Here is a 25,920-nt window from a genome sequence, read left to right as displayed (position 1 = left end):
CTTTGCTTGTTGTGTTTCATTTTTTCATATCATATATTCTTAGGTTTCTGTTTGTTCCACCTTCACTATGATGAAATTAACCCCTATCTCCACTCACAACACTTTAAGAGATGTTTGTGAGATAAGTGAGTGAAAGGCTGAAGGAGGTAAGTGTGCAATATGATTTATGGAATTCTTTATTTCTAGACATTTCAAAGAAATCAGGGATTTTCTAAATTTAGAAAATGTGTCTGATTTTCTATGATCCAGCAAAGGCACACTTCTTAGGAGTCTACTATTGCTTTATTATGTACCTCACATGATTTTGAATGATTTTTCAGTAGATAAGGTTGGTCTCTTGAAAGCTGGTCTCTGCACATGTCCTTGCCTTACCCTGTCCCTTATCAAATTTGTTCTCCAGGTTTTGATTCTTCCACTCCTGGCCTGACCATTTTTTTTGAAATTTTGTTATTGCTTCCTGTTGGATGACATAGACTGTCACTACTGGAAGAGGAAATTAAATTGATCTGACACAATTTTCTCTTCACACAGCCAGGTTTGAGGGAAGCCAATGCCCTTTTCTAAATAAATACAAATCAATTATTTAATAACTTACTTTTATTTCTGCCTACTATTTCTTTTTTACTCTATAACTACCTTTTTTTTAGCTTCTAGAATATTTCTCCTAAGCTTTTATAAATTGAAAGTTGTTCAAAGCAGAAAGTTGTTAGCCCTTCTTTATAAATGCCTGTCTCCTTTCTAAAATTCATTCACACAGTGCTTTTCTGTGCCGTTTAACTTCCCACCCTTGCTTGTTTTCCCAAAAACCATCCTTCCTGGATTCACAAGTTAACTGCTTTAAATAAATTTCTCCATTTAACCTCATTTATCCTCCAATCCATCAACCCAGTTGTATACGCTATCTTCTCTAAGCATTTATTTATTCTCTGTATGTGTATACAATATTTATTTTAACAGTACTGTGTATTTACTTTGAATTCCCTTCTTATTGCCCCTGGTTTTTCAACTTCCTTAGGAATCCTTTTTTTGGTATTCTTGATGCCTGGTACAGTTTGCTATGCACTTTATAGATGGGTTGAAAAATTAACTTTAATGAACTTATATAGTCATTTTACATTTTAATGGAATAAATATTTCTTCTAATTTTAAGGAAAGTGAAAGAATTCAGTCACTGATAAATGAGCATTTATTTTACTGAAATGAAAATGGATTCCAATAAAATATTCTTTATTGTTTAGCCACACAAGCACTCAAAGGGGGTAAACTCCATTTTGTTTTCTGAGATTTGTTTAGTCATTATAAAGAGCACCACAAGACTTCCTTTGAAGTGATGATTTTCACAAGCATAGAAAGTCATTTATAGTGTTTAAAAAATAATCTTAAAAATACATAAAACTGCAAACAAGCAGTAAAAATTTGTTACAATGCAGGCTCTTTTGAGTACTCAAGAAAGTCTTGATGTTGGCATTTGTTTATAGTTTTGTTTGTTTTTCTAAAATTACTTCCAAATTGTCAGTCTTCAGAAGAGCATGCTGAGGTGTAATAATCACACTTCAGGTCTGTTCATTAATGCACAATATTACGGAAAATTGTTTTCACTCTTGAAAATCCCTCCACAGCCATAAAAGTGCCAATGAGATTGTCCCTGCTGTTCCAGCCAGGCCTGCGAGCCTCAGAGTGAGGGGATATTTATAAGAAAATTCCAGACATAGCAGTGCTGCCACGCTCCTTAGGACCCAAACTTCCTAGATTTTGTCTCTTGTACTAAGGAAAAACAAAGAGGCATGAAATTGATATTGCAAATTCTCAAATTACTGTTAGGACTCTTTACAATGAAGATACGTGCATTATTTTGTAGAGTTATTAGATCAGTTTGGAAGAAAAAAATCGCTTTTCACTCCTCACTGCACTCAGGTGGCTTTCAGTCCCTATCTCTCTCAGTATACAGCTCCGGCATCTCTCCAACAGTGTCCCGAGAAGCCAATTCTGTTTTCCAGTGGGGGATTTGGTTTTCTGTAAGATTATACTGACAGTTTTTCATATGTAGAAAACTCTATTTTATTTTTATGAAAGTAACAAAGACACAGGCATGGAAATGACTTGAATATATCTATGTATTGATCTTTTTCAGATTTTACACTAGAAACAGACCACACTGCTTTCTTTAGCTGCAACTCAAATAGCTGGAAGGAAAAGAACGTTGTGTATTTAAGTCTTTCAGTGTCCCTAATTTGATTTGGAATTTAATTCAGTAGATTACATTCTGCATTTCTCAGAAAACACTTTGCTGGCCTTATAAGCACTGTACCTTCATTCTGAGGGCTGATGCATCTCATAAAATATTGTTTGAGGAACACCAAAGGAAGCATTTTGATCTTTTTAGTTCAGAACCAGCATAATAAAATTATCTTGTTGTATTTTATTTCAAACCTATATAAATAACTAAAGTGTTGAGGGACTATACAATCAGTAACATTAAGTTTATATGAGAAGAATTGAATTTTCAAAATCAGAATTCAATTTTGATATTTTCCCAGCTCCTCCACCTACTCTATGTACTAAACATGTCTCCCCACACACTCTGAGAATGCTGCATTTATACAGCTCTGTGCATAAAAACTAGCATTTTAGCCTTAAATGTTAGCTGTAAGCTGGAGCTTCCCAACAGAAACAAAGTATGACAAGACATATAATTTTGAATTTTCTAGTACACACATATAAAATTAATGCTTAATACAATACAACATTTAATAGCATACAATAGTTAAAATGTAGTGCTAACAAAATAACAAGTTATTAATGTAATAATATTTTATCCTTCTTTAGTTCTTAAATTTAGATCTAAATTAATTAAAATAAAATAAATTTATTTCTTCAGTTTTTCTAGCCACATTCGAGTTGCTCAGTGATCATCCTAGGGAACAATAGAGTTTTAAGCCTTTGTGGATGTTACTTGAAGCTCTAGTGATATTTTAATGGTCTTTTTATATGTAGTCATTGTTTAGGAAAAACTATCAATGATAAAACAAACACAAAGTCCTTTTTATAAATCTACTGGAAACCTGCATGTATAAAAGGCTTTGTTCTGCTGAACTGATTTCTAATGAGGTTTGATTTTACACGTGTGTGCTACAAGTGTTGATGGGAGCAAAGCCATTAGATCAATTTATGACTTTGTAAGAAGATAACCATTTCCCACTTTTAATCCCATTACAAAGTCCTAGTAACACCAAGCCTTTGTATATATCCAAAATCATGAGCTTGATAATGTGGGATGTCAAAGAGGGGTAATGATTAATTCATAAAAATAAAAGTCTTGCTATTTCAACCTTTTGACAGCTTATATAAAATATGCAACTTTAAAACTAGGTAGAATTTTTTTAAATATTTATTTTCTCCCATTTTGTCTTTTCTCAGAGGAGGAACATGAGTGTTTTTCTAGTTCCTCTTTTCCTGAAATAAGAAAAGGGATACATCTGTAATCATCAAAGACTTACTAATATACTAGGATACAGTGCTCAGAGAAAAATAAGCCTTTAAAATGTCATGCTTGGATTCTGTATGAGAATATTCATACAATCTTTAAGCTTCAGTCAGACAATTTACTGAACCCTTGCAGCCTCCCTTGTGTGAGGTATTTTCCATGCTGAGTGATAGCAGTGGGCCACGTGAAGTAATAGTTTCTCATTCACTTGGGGCTTATATAACATCTTTTGCTCCAAACTAATGGAAATGAAAAGAATGTGAATGAGCTAAAAAAAAAAAAAGTGAAAGGGAAAGTTGTGATTCTTTGGATATAAATACTGCATGGCATACTCAGTGAATTAGGTTGGTATGAAGACATTTTCCCTCCAAGAAACAATGTGGCAAAAACACAATTCTGCCTTTTTTTGTATTTTTGAACATTTCCATATTTCACTGTAAAGACTTGGATTCTAGATGGTGTTGCCATAAGAACAGGCACTACTGGAGATGCACATTCCTGTAAAAAAAATAATAATAATCACCTCTCTCAGTGGTGAAGCAATCAACAAAGAAAAACTCCATCAGCAAACCTCAAGCATATGGCTGAAGAGGAGTGAAAAGAAGTAGGGAAATTTTTTCTGGAAAATATGAATGCATGCTATCTGATCACCTGTTTAAGGTGCCTGTGTGTGTGTGCCCTTCCTCAGCGAGCTGCCACCCTCATTCATGGCCTCACTGAAGGGATGTGCTTGATGACCACCTCTGCACTGTCAGTCTGTCCCCTGGATGCTACTAAGCAAACCAGTGTTAGCGGAGCTGACCCGGGGACAGCTCCAAAAATTCCCTTCAGAATTTTAGCTATGACATGGCTTTGTAGTGAGAGAACCAACAGGAAACACATGGCATTCCCACAAGAGGATAATTTGAAGGGGGTTTATATATAGATTAATTACAAAGGTGTGGGCAAGGTGTAAAGAAACCACAAGGAATAACTCAGGGTCCTCGGGCTAGCAGGAGGTAGGAGGAGCAGCAGGAGCTTAAAGCTGTCATTACCTCTAGGCTCAAAGGCATGTGAGAAGGGAAAGGTGACTGAAACTTCAAAGGTGAAAGCCACGAAGACAGAAGCACAGAAGCGGAGAACTTCTGTTGACAGAGACAGCAACCTGAGGAAGTCTCACAGGAAGGCACCAGACACATAAATACCCCCTCCTCATTCTCCTCCCTCCCTCCTGTTACCTGTCAGGGCTCCCCATTGACCAAATCCAACTGGATGGCAAACAAGGAGTCTTTTGAAGTAATCAATTCAATTCACAGGATAGAAAAGGGTGGAGAGTGGATCTGGAGGAGCAGAGCAAAAATATTTCACATGTACTGTAGCAAAAAAGGGAGTAAGTAGTGGGCCATAACTTTGTATCATTTTACACCAAATTCAGTGCTGAGGGAGCTGGAATCATGAGTGCCCAGAGGAACCAATCTGTAAAGAGGATATAAAGCTCACAATGTCGAGCCCTGTGTCTGTTAATGCAAACCTACTGCAGAAACAAGTAAATTCTTCAATTTCAGTGATTTGACTCAATCATGCAGCCCAATGCAGGTATGCCTGGATGGTAGGAGGCTTTTTCCTTGCTGAATGACTTAGGGATACAGGCCCTTTCCATCTTGTGACTTAACTCACTAGTGCTTTAGAGTCCTCCTCTTCCAACTTGCAAGTGACACAGCCCCGAGGTAACATATATATTACAGGTAATACAGGAGAGAGAATAAAAAACACCACTCACTTATTAAGAACCCCGGTCTAGAAGTGACATGCATCACTTGTGCTTATATTCCATCAAAAGAGCTAATCACATGTTGTATACCTGAATATAGAGAGCTGCAGGTATGCTGGCTGGAGCGGTAGGTGACTCCTAGCATGGGCTCTACACATCAAAAGCAGAGCTGGGAGGTTTTAGTGGACAGCTGATCACTTCTGCTAGACCTGGATGGATTTCCATATCATGGTCCATTTTCCAGGAAGTCCTCACTCTACCTTGTCATATGCCATCTCTGTCACAGCCACCCCTCTCCCCATGTGAGTGACCGTGAGATATATCAGTTCTAGCACCCAAAACCCTTTACAAAGCCATGTTCACTTAGGATCGGCAACACAATATAACCAAAAAAAGTCATCTACTTATGTTTTCAAGGTTCTAGAAGGTTTAAATTTGCCATTCAAAAATGTTTGCAATATCATATTTGAAGCTGTAAGTATGATATCATTGATCACCAATTATATCCTTACTGACCTGTGGCAAACTTCTTCTTAAAAACCTCAATTTTTCTAGCCAAAACTGCATGGATTAGAAATTGCAGAGATTGTTTGACATTTATTTCTTAATTAAAATTAACAAAAATTGTGTTTACTTATCATGTGAAACATGTTGTTCTTTATAGCTTTTTAATTCCCTTGCTAGTTAGCAGCAACTCAACCTGACACAAGTAATACTACTAAAAGTATTTGATTCAAACCAATCTTCATTGCAGAAAATTTGTTGGCATCACATAGTTAACATTGTGAATGTACTGACTTCACTGTTGAAAATACTCATTTCTTTCCTTGCTTTATTTTGGAAGTTGTCTACATTCAAGAGAATGAAAAAAATAGAGAATATCTGCCAACTATCCTATAAATTATATCAAGATTTTAAAAAAGAGATTTCAAAGTACGAAATTGCAGCTGTTTCACCACTTCTGCCAGAATTGGACCTAACTTAGCTCATGAGTAAGAGCGGGCTTAGCAGTTCCAAAAGCATTTGTACTGGGAAGCAAGTCTTTTGTGGTGGTTTTTCTTTTTCTTTTTTTCTTTCTTTCTCTTTCCTCCCACCAAAAAGGATAGTGCAATACCACCAGAACCAACAGAAAACTACAGGGATTTGGTCTGAATTCTGAAAATACAGGTTTTTCAACAGACATTTTCCTTTTTTTCCTCAAATTGTCAAACTAAACATACATCTATGAGAATCTACATAACAGACACTCGCCACACAATCCATAATGGAGAAGCGGAAAACAAACACAAAACACTGTGGAAGGCACATTTTATTTGAAGAAACAAACAGAAACAGAATCCACAAGACACAGGGGAACAGGATGAAAAAGGAGTTGTTAAGGCTGGCGTCAGCTCTGGTTCGTGTCCTCTTCCTCATCTTCATCCTCATCCTCATCCTTAGTTATAAATTACTTCTTGTTCAGCATCTAGAAGCCACAGGACACTGTATAAAACCTCTGGAGTGGAGGAATCCAGAAGGGAGAGAAATACACAGCAGCAGGACCCTCCTCCTACTAGGAGGCTGTGCCACCCTGAGGTGCTATCTCTGAGTGCCCCCACTCACAACCACAGCCAAACTCATAGGCAGAGACTCTAGAGGAAAATGTGATATTGGCTCTTCCTCCTCTCTGCACAGCCTATTCTCAGGAAAAGTTCAAATTCAGCCAGAGGCCACTTAGCTCAGAAACTCAACTCTGGCACAGAACTGAGAAACGAAACACACACAAACATGGTATCTAAATAGCCAAAATAGATGTTGCAAAGGCCAGGAACTGATGTTCAGGAACTTGACTGATAGTATGGTTCCTTGGGCCCTCAACTAAGAGCCATAACAAAGCCAGGTTCTCTGGTCTTTAGCCCACTGCTGGTTTTAAGTGGTGAATTAAAGCACAAAAGAGGAATACAGAGAGAAAGGCTGGGAGAGGAAGAAAACAGGGAAAGTAGTTAGAGATAGACACACTAATGTGCAAGAAATAACCTACTGCCTAGCAGTAAGGGAGAAGATAGAACAAACTATTCACAGGAAAAGAACCAGGAAAACAATGTGAGGTCTTTGGTGGAAGAACTGGCCTACCCAAGCCTGTCAACCCAGCAGAGGTCTCTGGGAACGGCACAGGAGGGTAATTCCATTCAAAAGGACCCCACTCAGTCTGCCAGTGCTGCACAGGATTCCTTGCCATTCGAGGAGACATGCAAGAAAAGCACATATCTGGGAAGTCCTGACTGTTACTAATGTTTTAATGCTACAAATTTCCCCTATTGGAAGGCAAACTTCTATGAGAATGTCAATGTCATAGTGTAGCAGAGTTTAACACCTGAATGTCCACGGCAACATGGGCACTCCTGAATTTTATTTAGCATGAATTATATTTACACTTTTTGCTCTTTTAAACTCAATAATAAGCAGTTACTTGTGAAGTGAGAGATTGAAACTCCGGTTTAAATCTAACCTCCCCACCTAGATTTTATGTGGATTAGCTGACTGAGAATGAGGGATGCTCCATTAGATAAAACCAGAACTCATCCCAGCAAATTCTGAAGAAGTTTAACCCTAATGTATTTATTCACTATGAATTCCTCACTTGGGCCCCATTTCAAATGAATGCCTTATGTTTAGCTCTGATATTTTATGGAAAGTAGGTTACCTCCAATACCCAATTATCTAGATCTTAATTTGTAAAAATAGAATTATTTTTAAAAGCTAATTTTGCCTTAAAACGCAAAGTTACCCTTAGGTAAGAGTTGTAGTCAGGACAGCATTTTATAAAATTAAATGACGAACTGTCTTATAGTGGTTTGCCACCTGCCAAAGTACCTGCTTGTAATAATGTCAAAATTCTTAGTTGTCTTTTATTAAACATTTGGTTAACTAGTAAAGCATAGTTTCCTGTATAAGTTCTTTGGACAGGTTAGTCCTGCTCCTGGGTGAGATTAATTCAGGCATCACTTCTGTTTCTAATGTACCAAGTTATTTTAAAATTATTTTTAACATGTTATTTAATGATAATGATGAAACCCCACCCTTCCACAGGGACTCTTTGGAGCATGGGTTTATAACATAATGGAATATTCATTATTGAAAGAATTTATTTGAGAGAAAGAGATGTTGAAAGAATAAAAGGAAATTACAGATCTCATTGTTATTGGGGCTCACAGTGCTCCCCAGGCACACAGTGGGCACAGTTAATTAAAAGCTGACCTTTTTTAAGGGCTCCAGAGGTAAATATCAATGTCAGGTGGGTGATGTTCAGGTAACAATATCCTGTTTTTCCTAAATAAAAGACGGGTTCAGTGAAACAGTTTTACTGGTCATTCACTGAACTAGAGATGAATTTATAATACAACTTCTGAAAGACTCCAGGGAAATCTACTTCCTTTAGCCTGATACTTTCTACCTCCAAGTTGATAATTTTTATTTTTTTATTTTCCATTATAAATCTATAATATAAGGAAATTACAATTACAGAGTTAAAAAAACTGAAATTACAGGACACCATAAGATGACAATATATATATATGTGTGTGTGTAAAAAAGCTCTCAATGTTAAAAATGATATACAGGTAAGCTTGTGATTACTGTTTCTTTGTCACTTTTGGGTCCTATCCACTTATGATGTGCTTTTGAAAACTGGCCTCATTTGAAACTGATAAATATGGATCCAAATCTTGGTGACCTATAAGGTCAATCTTGACATAAAAATAAAAGCTTCCTTGAAGATTTCCTCAACTATGATAAACATAAGCATATTTTCTTCTTTTGTAGCCAAATTTATTACCTTCATTCCTCAATTTCTTTGTAGCATAAGTATTTATGCTTATAAATACAAAAAAATCACTCAGTCTTTTTTTTGGTATTATCGATAAGCTTCCTTATCAGTGCTAAATAAACCATACAACAGGCATATGTGACCCATTAAAATAAAATGGAATAATCTCTCAGGTGTCCAGACACTCCACGGTCTCTACTGTTCTCCCTTGCTGGGCCCTGGCTCATGGTCTCTGCTGCACAATTAGTTTCTGTGAAGTGTCTCAGTTCCCATAGCCAGTGAGTGGGTTCTGGCAGGTTTGGCCACATTAGAATCTCCTGTTCTTGAAATCTTTAACAGAGACTGGAATCTAAGAACTTCACAATAGGGCCGGGGATTTAGCTCAGTGGTTTCGCCGTCTGCTGTGCAAACGCAAGGACCGGAGTTCCATTTTCGGTACCAAAAAAAAAAAAAAAAAAAAAAAGAAAAAGAAAAAGAAAAAAGAAAAAAAAAGGACTTCACAACGAATGAGATTCAGCAGGTAAGAATGGTGGTTCTCTGTTCACCAGGAAACAGAGACTATTGGTGAGGGCTAGAGAAACTTGTTGACCCAAGGAGGTATGTGGGAAAGATCACAGAGAGAAAAAGCGCAAGTAACTTTTTCTTGGAGTGGTCAAAACTTTTAAAACTGTAATTATTTTGGGAATGTAGATAAACTATATTTGTTCTGACTATGGCCAGTGTAATATTTACAGAAGTTGATTTAGCTCTATTATCTTTACCCTGATAGAAGTTTTGTCTTTCTTTCATTTCCCAAGTATAAGTTGGTTTCCTGCTAATTAACCTCTTTAATGAACATCCTAGGACAGTGTACTTCGGAGAAGGTAGGTTAGGAAGGTCACAGTGTACTTCGGAGAAGGTAGGTTAGGAAGGTCACAGTGTGAGGCCATTTGTCAGCATTAAATATGAAGTTGATTAAATATATGTATGTGTCTATATATGTTATATTCAAAGAGTGGCAGCTCTATAACCTGATATTAAGCATAATTTTATAATGTGACATGTATCTTACAAAGCAAAATAATTGAAAGGCATGCTAGTCAAGCTTTTGTTTAATTGAGACCAGTTTATGCTTGGAGCATTTAAATTATACAGCTATGCTAATTAGTCTATTTTATTACTTATGGTTTAATATTATTAGATTTAGGTTGTAATCTCTAATGATCATTTACTTGTTAACTAGCATGTTGTCATTAAAATAAATTTTAGAATTATATTGTTAGTGTACTTAGTTATTATCCCATAAGTAACATAAACAACTGGAAGAACTTGTGCCAGATGGTAAGACAAACTCTCTTATCATAATTCATTTTATAATATCAATTTTTATGTGGATCCTAAATACCAGAAACACCATATGTCTTGTAAAAGCATAAAATGTACAAAACTACAGCTATTTCCTCATACTAATGAGAGACATGTAAGTAAATGTTTATTATAACAATATGTGGTTGGCAAGTGATGAACCATTTATAGGCTATTCAAGTGTACTGTTAAAGTGTGAATTATAAAATGTACAGTTGCAGAATAGCAGCCTTTAAATCTCCTTGGGTTGTGAAAGGAACTGCAATTAGATGTGTCTAGGATCAGATGAAATTACTTAAAATATAATCACCCTATCTGAGTTGATCTGATATTTCAGGAAGATAATGTTTTTGAACCTCTGTTTAAAAACATGTTCAAAATTACATGGCACAGAAGATTTTCCTTGCTTTTGTGGCCTTGCCAAGATGTTGTCACTTTATCTGTAGTAATTATCTAAGCTGATTGAGCACTCAAGATTACCTATTTCTTCAAATTATAAACAGTTTTATAATAACATAGAGAAATTTATTGGTCTCCTTTACAGTATTATAAATGATAAGCTTCACCATAGCCCCGCCCACTGACACCTATTCAAGACACAGAATTTAAATAGGCAGAAGACATCTTAGTTTTTGCCTAGTATAGGTTTCTATTTTCTTTTGTAAAGAGTGAAATGACTAAGAACAATAAAGAAAAATGTCTTTCTTTTTGGAAATTTTTAGAATAATTTGATACGCAGCCAAATATGTATGACCATAGCTTTTGAACATTTGGTAGTCCATGCTTAGGCGGAGCCAACTCAACAACCCGGGTGGACTTCTTAGCATTATTTTAGAGTATTAATTGTTGTCCAACCTAGACTGTGAACCCAGCAAGCAGAGATAATGGAATCACAAGTGAACCAAGCTCCTAGGAGCCCTGTTTAGCACATTTATTCTACCTTGTTTAGTGCTAGCTACTAACATTCCCTATCCCTCAATTACTTGTTCCTTTCCAGAGGGCAGAGCCTGAGTGTTATTCATCTTTGGGTCCCCCCTCCCCAAACTCTTACCATTGCACCTTTGTAGATGGGGATCTCTGTAAACGTTCAGATGGAAATGCATGTGTAGAATCATAAGCCATATCCTTCCAGTATAATTGAAGGCCTCTTGAGCTTTATCAGTACCACACTGAAACTGTGTGGATTATTATTGCAATTTATTCTGAAGTAAAAATACTCATAACTAACTTTTCAAAAAAAATTCCATTTACTCTCATCAGGTACTTAAGATGAGAACAGTAAAGGTATAGACACAGAGAAGTGTTAGAAAGAACCCTTTCCCCCCAGCACTTGTGAAAGAAAATTGAAATAATCTCTTCAGAATCAATAAGCTCACCCCCTACCATCTGGTGTGGTCTTTCTGCAGGGATGATAAACATAGAGGCCCCATGGGTTATCCTTTCAGAGAGAGATGTTATTTCTTCTGTTGGAAGTTCATTTTTCAGAGCACAGGAAACAAAGATACATGGTGGGAATTTTTTTTCTTAAGGCTGTGCTTTCTAGGGCCTTTTCCCAAAGTTGGTGAGGTAGGTGTGTACATCTAATTTTCAAAACCTCAAACATGTCTTTGCGTGCTCAGTCTGACTTTGGCCAAGCTCATTCAATGACTGAGAAAGCAAACATGCTCTATAGGAATAACATCTTATTTCGGTAAGATAGGCTAATTACAGTGAGTTCAAATCTTTATTTAATCTTCCTACAGTTATCCTTTTAATGTGTTCTGTAATTGCAAACCTTTGGTCTGTTAATCTCTGATTCATTAGTGGGCTTCTCAAGTGTTTATTAAGGAGTGTGGGTAATATTCTGGTAATTACTAATAATCTTTGTTCATAGCACATTTACAAAGATCTCTGCAGGGAGTTCCATTAGGTTCATCACCACTTATCCGCATACAACTTTTATTAGCAGCCTCTCACCCTTATAAAATATGGAACTTGAGGGATTTCAAAAATAAAATGAAGTGTCTTTTTTCTCTTATGGCTAAGGGACTCAAATATTAACTCTGAGTATTGTTCTTCCTCCAAAATAAAATTCTCTTCTGCTGTCTGGTGTTCTCTTTTACCAGTGAGGAGAAAGGCAGAGGGGTTTGATGATGTATCTCACTAGTTCATGCTGAGTCCGTGGCCACATTGGCATTATAACTGGTGGCTCCCAGTCTATGTCCTTGGACACAAAGGTGGAGTTATGATGCAGCCAAATCCATTATGCTGCATAAAATTCCACTGAGGGGTGGGGTGGGAGTGAATGTAACTTAGAATTGTCTTTGGTGGTAAGGAACCTTGAATCTCCATCCTAAACAAAACCAAACTTGCCACCTCTTTTTTGATACCTGAAATCCTTTTAACAGAGGAAAAGCTTAGACAGACAAATATGAAAGTGAAAGTGGCAGTAAAGATGAATGATTGGTGTGAATGCTTTCTGAAAGCAGGGTTGAAGAAGGCGAGGTAGGAGAAAGCCCAAAACTGTTGAATGAGAAATGATCCAGAGACAGAAGACACCAGAAATAAACTGCAGTACTGATATGTTTAGTATTGGTGGCAATGCCAAAGGAGTGGTTTGCAATGACTTTTTTCCCCCAGTGCACACCAGGTAATCATCTGATTTGATTTAAAAGCTGAAGGATGGTATACAAATATAGCTTAAGGACAAAGCCCATCACCTACCCCAGTCTGGCTCTTTGCAACTAATTGCTACCTACTCATATGAAGATACAAATACATGAATTTTATAATCATATAAAAATGTGAGTAAATAAATTATATATATATATATATATTTACTCATATACACACATTCTGAAACTTTCAGTTCTTTGGAAATAAAGGCACTTCTTAAATTTGACATTTTGGAATTTTCAAATACCTTGTCATAAAGTTTTTAATGGCAGCAAAGCCATTGTATTTCTTGCACACATCTTTCCTACAGCAATGTCTTCAGCAGTCCACAGATAAGTTGAAGTTGCTTATCTAACTATGCTGAGAAGCCACAGACAAGTTTAAAATGGGTTTCAGTGAGCACACAATTGGGTGAGCAGGATACGCTATAATCAAGATCCTGATACATCTACAGGAAAAAAAAGATGTAATGAGTGAAAACATTTTTTACTTTACAAAATATATTTTTGCATTGGGTCATGAACAGGAAGAAGCCCTTCCTGGTCCTGATGGTCACCACAACAACTTGCTTAATATTTATGGTGTGGCACAGTGCTATGCAGGCGGACACTGTGGCAGACTGCTTCACTGGATGCTTTGCAGTGTAGCCCAAGGTTCAATGGAGTCACCCTCCTTTCCCTTGTGTTTGATTCTGACTAGATATCAGGCCCTGAATATTTCTTGGGCATGACTCTACTGTTTAGTTTGTCTGTTTGGCAGCAAATTTTCATTCTAATAAAATAAGTTACTCAGATGGAGATTCCTGATGTGTCCGAGCTGCTATTATTAGGACAATGGAGAGGCCCAGCCTTTTCTTCTGAATGCAATCAAGAGTAGTGTGGCTTTGCCTTTGCAGTTTTACAAAGAGTTCTATTACGTAACTGGGAAACTGTTTCCCTCAGCGTAGGATTTGTTAGCACAGAATGCAGCTTGGAAAACACTGATGTAAAGCTTCAGTCCAGGAGAGAAATCTTTTAAGTTGCTGAAATGTAGTGGAAAGGAAGAAGAAAATTGCTCTTTCACCATTATTGACCAAAATGCACTGTAATTATATCTACTTGAAACAGATTCCTTAGAAGAACTGATAACTCTGTGATCAGAATAAGTCATGTGTAATGGAACTAAATGCTGCACATACTTTTGCTCTGCAAAGTGTAGACATGCTATGTGTGAGATTCACAGTAGAAGAAACACTGCTTGCCTTCACCTGCTTAATGGCCCTTCCAACTGCTTTAACATAGCAAGGACTGTTCGGGAGGCTTTACTGAGGCATTAGTGTTTGACATGCCTGTCTGTCCTTTTGCATTGCTCATCCAGAGAAGTTTGTGAACTCTTTTCATGTAGGTTGGGTTTTTTTGTTTTGTTTTGTTTTCCACTGGGGATTGAACTCAGCACCTTGCGCTTGTGAGGCAAGTGGCAGAACCACTGAACTAAATCCCTGGCCCCTCATGTAGGTATTTTGATGTTGCCTTTCTTGTTAGTAAAGAATACAGCATCATTCATCAGACAGTCAGCTTTTATAAGAAGTACTCAAAGATCTCACTGATTGCCTTTGTTTCCAGTTCTAAAATGGATAGGAAACTCATATTAACTGAATGAATAATGCGTTGGAAATATTATTTCTTGGAGTCTAAAAACAGAAAGAAACCATAATTGAGGAGTGAAGTGTCTAGACTCCCAGGAGCCAGGTTAGTTAGCTAGTTAGTTATGAAGTAACTATTCTCTATATTCATGTTTGTGAAAGCATGGGTATTGCCTGAACTTGCAGACATCTTAGATAAAGCTCAAGTCTCTAATACCAGCAGAAAAAGAGGGTTAAAGGTCGACTTCCTAGACATGAGGGTGTGTTTGCTTTGGTCTCTCTGGTGACTCTTCACATCTAAGACTGGGGCTGCACAACTGTGGCATAGCCATCTGGAGGTAGCTGAAGTGCTGGGCTTATGTGCAGAAGAAGGTTGAAAGTTCTGTATCGGCCTTTGGCTTTACCTGCCAAGTACCCTTTGCTAACCAGCTGAGTCTTCACCCAGCCTGAGAAATCAAGCCTGTGCCTTTAGCCAAGTGCTACAACATCTTCCTGGAGGAAATATGGATAGCCAGGCTCTGTGGTGGAGGAGGGTCTTTTTTCTCATTTCCCCATTAGAAAGGGGAGATTTCCCTCACTGGCCTTTGTCCCTTTCCCACCTGAAATGCTTCCCCTTGGTTTACTCTTTCTGCCTCTCTGAATCCCAGGAGGACCAGTTCAAATCCCCTTTCCTTCCTGAAACCCTCCCTAACTCTCTGAGGAAAACAGTAACCCCCTTCCCTGTGAACACCTGGATAACCCTACTGCCCAGGCTGCTTGACATTTTGGATGTTTTCCCTTATACTGACAATTATTTTTGCTCATATTTCTTTTTTATGCTGCTTCAGAGTGGACATACTGCCCTGGGATTTTGTAAAACCTATTGTGTATATGGCATACATTAAGAAAAAACTTCATACTTTGGGAGAAAAGCATCTAGAAAGGAATTTGAAGTAAATATATTAACAAAAGATTGTTACAGGTATTATGAAAAACGTCTATGTGCATGTAATACTTTTTTATAATGTATGAGACTGTTTTAAATAACTCTCTTAAAAGAACAAGTAGAGAAAAGTCTTGGTTTTCTCAACTAGACATAAGAAAGTGTTTCATACTCAGCAATGAATATGGGTTATAAATATGCAACTGCAGAGATGGGATTGCTTTATTTGAACTAAAACCAAAGTCATATATTAAAAATTGTTTTATATTTTCCAGTTATTTTTGTACAAACCTCCATTGTATTATTTTCTGTTTAATGTTAGTTCATTTGTATTCGAAGTACCAAGTTATCTCATCTATATATGTTATAGGCCAAAAATACCCAAATATGGTACATCTGCCTGACCATCAACTCTTGTTCTTAGGCTAGACAGAACTTGCTGAGTCTTCTACCAAAATCATCTTTAGATCTGAAACAATTTAAATGAGTTAGTTATTCTGAATATGACCTTCTTATACTCTCTGTGCAATTTAAATTTAAGAGTGTAATTAATCTAAACTGATCCAATACAGGTGGAAATTTGACCCAAAAAATCCCTCTAAAGATGAGTATTTATGACTCTTTAAAGTTTGGCAATTGTAGGTATAGGATTGTGGAAAATTATTTGCTGTGTGAAAGATCAAAAGAATGTGCTGAATATATCAACAAAAAATTTTATTTAAGAGAAACATGACTACCTAACATGTGCCCCTTTTCTTCATTTATGTTGTTTTCACTTGTGATGCCTTCATAATTGTTCTCCATTCCGTACTCCCACTCTACTCCATCTCATCAGCTAATACTTATTTAAGGACTTGCATGTGCCAGGAACTGTGCTCAGAAATTTACCTCCCACATTCCTGAACAGATACTCTCCTGCCCAGAAACTTTTAGCAGCTTTCCACTTTGTAAAACCAAATGTGATTCCAGCTTCACTTCTTACCTTTGATAAATTTATTCAATTAATTTGCCCAATGGCCTCAATCAAAGCAGTATATCTACTCTTCTCTGTGATGTGTATCAGTCTTCAGCATAATTCCCTGAGCCTAGAACATATAAAGTACATTATTCTTGGAAGTAATGCTGTGTTCATATCACGAAGCCAACAATATGAAAAACCTCGTAAAATAAATAGTATTGGCAGCAATTTTGAAAAGTTATTTTTTTAAAAAAAGAAACAAGTGAGGGGCTGGGGATTTAGCTCAGTGGTTCCGCCACCTGCCTCGCAAGTGCAAGGACCCGAGTTCGATCCCCAGTACAAAAAAAAAAAAAAAGAAAAGAAAAGAAAAGAAACAAGTGAAATTGTGGTGGGAAACAGAGGAGAGAGAAGAAGGGCCTTAAATCAGAATTGGAATAAGAATGTAAAACCCAAGAGTAGGCTGATGAAATAAACTAGAGAATGGTGAACAATTGGGGTTGGGGAGAAATGAAAGTACTTGTTATCAGTCTCTTCAGAAACAAACCTTAGGGAAAATTCAAAATAAAAAATTAAGACCTAGTCCTGGAAACATCCACGTTTGCAAGGTGAGAGTTCTGAGGTAAATATTCATACTCAAAAAGAAGAAGAAAGAGGAGGAGGAGGAGGAGGAACATTTTAATTGAACAACATAATAAACTGCATAGTAATATGACCCCAACATACAATCCCAATTCTCACTCCAATTGCAGGCACCTGCCTGCCAGAATTAATTCCAGATTCACAAGCAATATCCAAGGTAGGCCATATTAGCTCCTCAATATTTTTTACCTTTATGTTAAATCATCATCAAGAAATACCAATTAAGATAGGATTTAGAGCTACATATTTGTTTCATACACATCTTCAGATTTTGAATTATATGTTAATATATGACATCTGTGTGTGCTTTTCACAAAAGTAAAAAAATGTAAATGCCTCAGGATGCATCTGCTTGACAAAGTAGCAGATGAAAAAAATCCTTTTCTATAGTTTCTATTAAATTCTACAGAAATAAGGCAAAGATTATATAAGATAATCAAGTCAATAAAATCTATAGCAAAGACCAGAACTTTATATTAATCTGAAAAAAACCCCCTGAATTTCTAAGACTGAAAAATGGGAAAAAATCATTTTGCAAAATCTTTGACTTGAATGTTTTTGTTTGTTTTTTATTTCTAGGTTCCAGATTCAGAGAAGTACAACTGATCCAAACAGTTATAAAAGCTTAGGAGACAGCTTTCGGAGGATTTTTCGAACAGAAGGGTATGTATTGTTTTTGATACATAGACCCTTTGTTGAGAGAGGCATGTTAATGTATTTGTGCAAAACATATTTTCTCATTTTCCATAGTTTATTTTCCTAGCTTTATTGGGAAAACACTTAAAAGTGGGCTTTCCAACTTTGTTGTATTTTTCCTGACATGATTAAAAACTGAATATGTATATAGTAGAAACTTCCACAGAAAAGGTTATTAATAGCTTGCTTAATGATTAGAGGACAGTTTCCAATTTATATCATTAAGGTTTTCAAAAGTTCTTATAACCAAGGCCACCTAAACTTGACAGTTCTTTATTTTGTACTTAAAAATAATCCCCAAATGCATTCCTTGTTTGCACACTGGTTTATAAATATGCAATCAAAACAAATCTGTGTCAAAAACTGATGCATCAAATCCATTATCATATCTATTAGATCAATGGTCCCCAGCTTTTTGGGGACTGGTTTTGTGGAAGACACTTTTCCATAGACTGGGGTGGGTGGGGAAGAGGAGATTCCAGCACATGACATTTATTGTGCACTTTATTTCTGTTATTATTATGTTGCAGTATGTAGTGAAATAATTACCATAATGCAGGGGACTGTTGGTACTTTCTTTTAAATGTAGCTTTTTTTCCCCAGTCTTAGATTCTCCCACTGTATCATCATTGGGTCTTTCCCCCTTTTCAGAGAAGCTCTCTGGTTATGTAATATATTTGCATTCAAAAATTATTTTCATAAGAGAATTGCTTAAAAATAACTATTGAACATCTTACAATAATGATAATTAATATATATTTAGACTCTATTATATACTTAGAATTCTCCTTACAACTCTGCAAGGTAGGTTCCACTCCAGTTGGACAGAATTCAAAAAAATGTAGAGAAGTTAGTAAATTTCACATGTTTGTAAGTAGAGGAGCTGGACCTCAAATCCGTATCAGCTTGACCCTCTGTAGTTCATTACCTCTCTTGACAGATTATACTATAAAAACTATTTTACTAATAATTTATTTTAGTCAAACCTACATCAGTAATATCTTTTCAGGCCAATATATCCTTAAAAACAGCTATATGCTACAATTTATTAAATTAATTCCTTAGGTGAATCTTAATTTTTTTCAGATTTTTGCTATTATAAATAATAGTGCAATAAATATTCTTATACAGTCATTGCACATTTATAGGTGTATATTTGTGTATTTTAATATGTTTATATTTTAAAACATTTAATATTTTATACATGTATATTATATAGAAAACAAATTGCTATCAATTCATAGAATCAAATGATATCATAGATGCTGACAAATTACTTTCCAAAAAAAATACTGAGTTTATACCCTTGGTGTTTGAGAATTTCCATTTCACCTCACCCTCTCAACCACAGAACATTATCAGATATTTGGGATATTTGTCACTGCTACGTAGCTCCTGTTGACATCTGCTATAAAAAAGATAACTGTCTTAATCGTATTCCTTTGATTGTCACTGGCATTGAGCATACTTTGATGTCATTAGGTGTCATTTCTTTCATGAATTTCTTGTTTGTGTCCTTTACCCATTTATCTAAGATTAAATTTTCAAAAAGTTGATTTGTAATAGCTTAGTGTGGTATAAATTATAGATTCAAATTCTTTGAATGCTACATAGTTCTAAATATTTTTTCTTAAGTCAATTGCTTACAACTACATGTAGTGTCTTACCCTTTCAGAAGTTAATGATTTTTTGAGGATTATGATATTGTGAGCCTATCACTTTTTCCTTTGAACTATATAACAATGTCATAGTAAAACAAAACAAAATAAAACAAAATTACATCCTCTAACCCCAAGATATTAAATATTTCCTTCTGGTATTTTTATATGCAAATGTTTAATTCATCTAAGAATTTTTAAATGAATAGTGTGGTCTATAGGAATTAAATTTCATTTTGAAATTGTTACTCAATTTTCAAACGCCTCTTGAAAATCCCACCCTTTACTCACTATAGGAAATGCTACCTTTTTCATATTTTAAATGTCTGCATATACATCATCTAGATTTTCTATTCTGTTTCTCCTCTTCCTCTTCTGTCTCATTAGTTCATCTCTATGCCAGTTTCATACTGTTATAATTATTTTACTTTACAGCATTTGGGGAGTATGTGCAAACATAGCCTGCAATATAAAGTCCAAATTATTTTCATTGTGTGCAGACCCCACCTGGTGTGCCCCTTCCTTTTTCTCCATGCTCATTCTTCATGCACAGATATGCTCTAAGAGAAGTGAATGCTTTGCAGTTCTGTAGTCTCTCCCACTCTCATGGCTTTTGCATGCACTTCTGTATTCCTAGAGGACCTACTCCTCTAATCTAACCAAGAAACTAGCCCCTTTGATTCAAAGGCGACCTCAAGTTTCACCATTCCTGACCACATTTTCTCTACCATATGCTGAATTATTTTCATCCTCTGTGTTTTCTACCATTTTTCCTCCCTCCTGCTTCCTCTCTTCCTTCCTTCCTTTGCTTTCTGAATATATACTATAAAAAAAATCAAGCATGTAACTCCTTGTCCTTCCTTTTCTACCCCAAAATATGTTTACCTAAGGGCCATGTCTCACTTAGTTCTGTATTCCTAATGCCTGTGTCTGTCATGGAGTAGAGATGATGTGCACACACTAAACACATGAATGAAAGTCATCACACCAACATCATAATGCTGCAAAATTAAACAAGGGAGGTAGTGTATGCTTTAGATCACTATCTGAAATTATGGTAATAACTGATGAAACAATTTGAAGTCCTCTAGTAACAAAGGATCAGTAAGTCCTTCTTACTCATACTTTGGAGATGTGATACCTAATTGATATACAGTGAAAATATATTTGTATTTTTAATAAGTGGAATAAAAATCATGTTCATTTAACCCAAAATATACATAAAGTTAAAAAAATAATAGTGTATTATCTAGTCAATATAATATTCCTTCCCAGTAAACCAGTCATGTCTGCATTGCCAAGTTCTGTAAGCTGTAACAGATATCTCTGAATTGGATGTGGGTGTTCTTTATTTCATGTGTGTTTTAGGGGAAAGAAATTCTGCTTTGATATCAAATAATATAACAAACACACAGTATGTGTGGTCCCTGGATAGTAAAATTGGCGTCTCCTATGCTGTATATGTAATTGCTTCTAGAGAAAATTGACATTTTTCTGCAATGCCTGTGGATCTGGAGATGCTGTTAGCCAAAGGCCAGAGAGCTCTAGTTTTAGAGACAGAAATATTTGTAAAAAATGCAAAAGGAAAAGATGCCTGTTAATTTTAATATGGACCAAGAGCATTTCATAGTCTTAGGCTAACCACAGACAAACAAACGAAGAAAGAAACATTTTTAATACATGCTGTGTTGATTTTTTTGGTAAAAGCAGATCCTTTTGATTTTATTATTTAGTTTTTAGCATATACTATGATTTTAAAGGTTATTTTTACTCAGGTCCATAGAGGTCAGTTTGTTCAACAGCCTTTGAGAGGATTAGCACTAGTTAATTTGACTGTTACTATCTCTCCTACCTTTATCTATCTCCTCTAAGTTAAAGGTTTTGAAATCTAGTCCTTTTCCATTATACATTTAGCATCTGCCCAAACACACCCTTTTCCCACTACAAGAAAGTGAAATAGTACTCACAAATATTCTTAAACATGCCCTTCCCACCTTCTTCCCAGAATTCACATGCTTTCAAAAAGAGACAGTAATTCAACCACATCAAAATACCTTTGCCTTTATAGTTTCTAAGATTTGTCTTTCTTAAAAGCATAGATAGGGCTGGGGATGGAGCTCAGTGGTACAGCACTTGCCTAGAATGCACAAGGCCGAGAGGTCAATCTTCAGCACCAGAAAAAAAAAAAATCATAGATTGCACTTTTATTAAAAACATTATATATTTAAACCAGAAGTCACATCATGTTTGAAAATGCCTCCCAGATTGTAGGTAGAGATGTTTATTATGTGGAATTCTCATACTTAGTTACCTTTTACCAATGAGGCTACATAGAAGGGACAACTCCTAGGGAATGAAAGCAGAAAAGAAATTTGCCATGGTCTCTGTTGAGAGTTCCTCCATTATCACCAGGATTCTCCAACCTTCTCTGGTTTAACAAGAATAAACTCACCACTAGGAACATCTTTTGTGATAAAGTAAGGTCAGAAGATGTAAAGATACGGCCTAGTTAATTAGAAGCCTCTGAAACAGCAGTACCCAACCTTTATGGCACCAGTGACCAGTTTCCTGGAAGATAATTTTCCATGGATTGGGAGGGGGTGAGGTGGAGGCTTGAGTTGAGCCCATTACATTTATTGTGCAGTTAATTTTTATTATTACATTTATTACATTGTAATAGATAATGAAATAATTATACAACTCATCATAATGCAGAATCAGTGGGAGCCCTGAGCTTTTGTTCTTGCAACTAGTTGGTCCCATCTGGGAGTGATGGGAGACAATGTTGGCTGAAATATATTCTTCATATCTTATCTACTCCATAATCTTGTTGTGATTGCTGTTACAGCAGAAAATCCTGCTTCACAAAGATAGGATGTTGGAAATGGAGGCAGGCTTTTCTGTGATTTTGTGACAATTTTAGGATATTCTGTCTTGATTTTAATCCTGAATATATGGAGATTTGAAGTTGTCACAAGCATATTTTTGAGACTACTCAAAAATACTATTGCAATTACTTCCATCTTAAACAGTTGATCCTCTTCTAGCACAGACAAATTGATTCACCTGACTTATTCACAAATGAGTGGTAGATGTATTCCTTCTCAGTTTGGAGGACTTTTTGTTTCTGGGAATAATGCTGAGATAGATATATGGAATAATCCTGAAAGCTGAGATAGATGATCATGCTCTAGCTGAGAAAAATAAGTTTTCAGCTTAGCCTCTTTAAAAATCTTTGTTAATGTTTGGAATATGTCAAAAGTCTCAATATTCACTTATTAGCCTCATAATTCCAGTTTGGTTTATAGTGTAACCACCTTATCTGCCAATTTGAACACAGTTGTTGTTCTTCACTAAAGTAATAGATTAAACACATTGAATATGTCACACAAGTAAGTAAGGTGTCAGTGAAATATGCTGCCAGTGGTGACTGTTTTTCTAAAAGAAATCTCTAGAGTGGCTCTTGTAATTCAAAAACTCTGGCTAGTAATCTACCACTAGAAAGACATCTACTTGTGTGCATAAGAGAAGATACGTTTACTCTGGATCCATCCTTTCACAGAGCTGAATAAAGAGACATGAGTTAATAGCATACACTTTATTGTGGTAGATAATTTTAGTCATATCCTGTAAACTTTTGTTATGTTCAGGTGACATTTTTTTTCCAGCTAGCCAGCATTTCTCTATGGATGACATAGTGCATAGATTCATTCAGAAGCAACTTCTTTTACCCAAATAGTGAAACCAGCAAGCTATCCATTCATGGCAACCACTCTGTACATGCATATATCAACACAAAACGACCAATTCAGTTTTCCTGATATGTAATCATTCAAAAACTTGAATAGTTCTGCAGCTGTGGTTTTCTTTGGCAATGAATGTATACATTACATATCCTTATACACATCCTCCTGAAAAATATATTACCTCCAAACAAGCCTTGTTGCCTGTTGTCAACATGGGTAGACTCATGAATATGAGTTCCATACCATGGGGTCTCACTTCTATCTAAAAATTGTTCTTCAATATCCTCTGCTATTTCATCAGATCATCTAGTTATGGTGCTAGCTGAAAGAGGAATACACACCACCTTTTGAACTAGAAGTTTTTAAAAATCACAACAAATGTCTTTAGCAGCAGGTAAGTTGAATTCTTTACCAACAGTAAAGGGCTTCTTAGTTTTAGCAAGGCAGCTAGCCACTAATAATGATACTCTCAGTATGTACACATTTGATGAAGTGGTGGTCATTAATAATTACTTCTGTTCTTTGTGTTTATGTTTTTTCTTTTGAAAAACTCCAAAGGCTTGTCTTTTAATGCAGAATGCTTTGTCTCCAAGTGGCATTTTGGCTTTATCTGATCACATATTATGCAAAGTGGACTTAGAGAATGTGAATCATGAACCCCTAATTTAAGTAAAATTCAACATTTTCTTTTAATTTCACCTCTCTTTGCTGGCAATCTTAGATTCTTCTGCTGTCTTATCAATGGGTCTATCTCCTTTTCAAAGAAGCTTTCTAGTGACACTTTTACTTCACTCATTTTGGTTGGGATTAGCTTGAGGGCTTATAAAAACTGAGGCCAAAACAAGTGTGCAGTGCACAAAAGAGGTGTGGACAGAAGTAGTAAATAAAATAATTAGCCAGCCATGCACAGGCTAAAACACGTGTCAGATTCTAACTTAAATCCTGCACCAGATCCAGCTGTACAATTGAAGTATATCAGTTCATTTGCCATTATAAAACCTGCCTCCAGATGTGGTTTGTCACTCACTGATAGAGTTTTGATATGAATCTGAAAGCAACTGATTTATTATGGTCTCTGTGCAGTCAAATGTCTCTGCTAATGTTAATGTATTTGCAGCTGCTCCCCAGTACTAGCATCACTACCTCAGCTCCACCTCAGGTCACCAGGCATTAGATTCCCATAGGGAGCTTGCACCTAGATCCTTCACATGTGCAAGTCATAGTGGGGTTCCTGCTCCTATAAGAGTCTTAATTCCACTGCTGTTCTGACAGGAGGCAGTGCTCAGGCCATAATGTGAGCTAGAAGGAGCTGCTATAAGCACAGATGAAGCTTTGCATGCTGGCTTGCCAGTCATGTTCTGACTGAGCAGCCCAGACAGACCCAACCCCTTCCAGTATTTGTCCATGGTCCAGAGCTTGGGGACCCCAGCTCTAAAACCAATCAGTTTCATTTTGTAAATTCACCTTGGGCTGCTCTCCCTGTTTGCTATGTGTCCACACATAAGACCTCACTTCCCTTTGCCTCAGAGTACCTCACAAAAGCTTTCCTAGTCTCTTTAGTACTTGTCATTCCTTTAACAAGAGTGACAATGATGTTCATGGAGGGTGTTAACATAAAACCAGGACAGTCTTCTTACTGTTCCTCCATTCCAAGAGGCCATTCTTCCTGAAATAAGGAGAAATAAAGAAGTAAAAAGAGCCAAAGATATTCTGGTAACAGGTAAAGGAAGACATGAATTTAATACTTCCTTCCTTCAGGGTACCCTGCACTGTGCTGGGATTTGTTCATGTGTTATTCTCAGCACAGCACTGCTCGCAACATAACCCATCACCTTTATCCCATATTTTATATAAAATAACTGAAAATCAGAGAAATTAAATGTCCAAGGTCACACAGTTATTAGTGCCATAGCCTTGGTTTTTCCATTATGCTCTATCTCCTTTCACTGAAGACCAAAATCTGTTATTTAATGATTGGAAAGAAGGCAATAAGGAAATAGTGGTTATAAACCCTAAATTTTTAAATAGTCTATCATCTTTAATATTTCTGCCCTCAAATCACACAGCAATTTAAAGCAGCTTTTGCCTCTTTCTTAAGTACCGTATGGAAGTTCTGAGAGACCAGTATATGTTCAGTCAACTAAATTTTGGATGACATTTAGGCAGCACCACAAGCCTCTGGCAGCTCAAGACACTCAATTCAATGGTTATAGGATCTCTTGCAGATAGCTCCCTAAGTTCATGAGTTTTGGTGAGTCTACTCTCATCCTCTATGTTCCTTAGCTCTCTTATGAGAACAAATCTTGTGCATTGGTTTGCTCAAGGCAAACAAATAGGAAACAATGAGGTCATATTAAACCTAGTTTCAAATGAGAAACATGTTGGTTGCTGGTGCCTTGAGAAATATGGTATTCTTCAGAAAATATTGCTGCAGAAAATATGCGGTTGCATTTGAGGGGGACATTTGAACTGTGTTTTGTTTCACGATTTGTTTTCTGTAACCACTGATGCTGCCCCAAGTATCATCTTACAATCAGACCACTTGGTGATTATAATATTTTCTAGTTAAATGACATTTAAGGCCTCATTTTATGAGCTCCAGCATAATTGGCTAATTTGGTAAACTCTATGGGGCCACTATT

The 25,920-nt window shown here is 36.3% G+C and overlaps 2 long non-coding RNA genes across 2 annotated transcripts in view; one reads left to right on the top strand and one right to left on the bottom strand.

Annotated features, from left to right (window-relative positions):
* The window catches only part of LOC147822297 (uncharacterized), a 65,586-nt gene extending 39,894 nt beyond the window's left edge, over window positions 1-25,692 (top strand). The window contains exons 3-5 of the long non-coding RNA XR_015445831.1: window positions 44-146; window positions 17,758-17,841; window positions 23,580-25,692. This is a non-coding gene — a long non-coding RNA (uncharacterized LOC147822297). The remainder of the gene's footprint in view (window positions 1-43; window positions 147-17,757; window positions 17,842-23,579) is intronic.
* LOC147822298 (uncharacterized) lies at window positions 5,869-17,760 on the bottom strand. Its single transcript, XR_015445832.1, has 3 exons — window positions 16,564-17,760; window positions 13,286-13,486; window positions 5,869-6,699 (listed from the first exon to the last, which is right to left on the bottom strand). It is a non-coding gene; the product is annotated as an uncharacterized LOC147822298 (long non-coding RNA).
* Window positions 25,693-25,920: the final 228 nt, after the last annotated feature.

This window comes from Heterocephalus glaber, unplaced genomic scaffold (assembly GCF_053883595.1).
Source record: "Heterocephalus glaber isolate CG9 unplaced genomic scaffold, H.glaber_assembly_v1.0 deba00001665, whole genome shotgun sequence".
Classification (NCBI taxonomy): domain Eukaryota; kingdom Metazoa; phylum Chordata; class Mammalia; order Rodentia; family Bathyergidae; genus Heterocephalus; species Heterocephalus glaber.
Note: the sequence above shows the minus strand (reverse complement) of the source record. Positions and strands in the feature narration are given on the sequence as shown.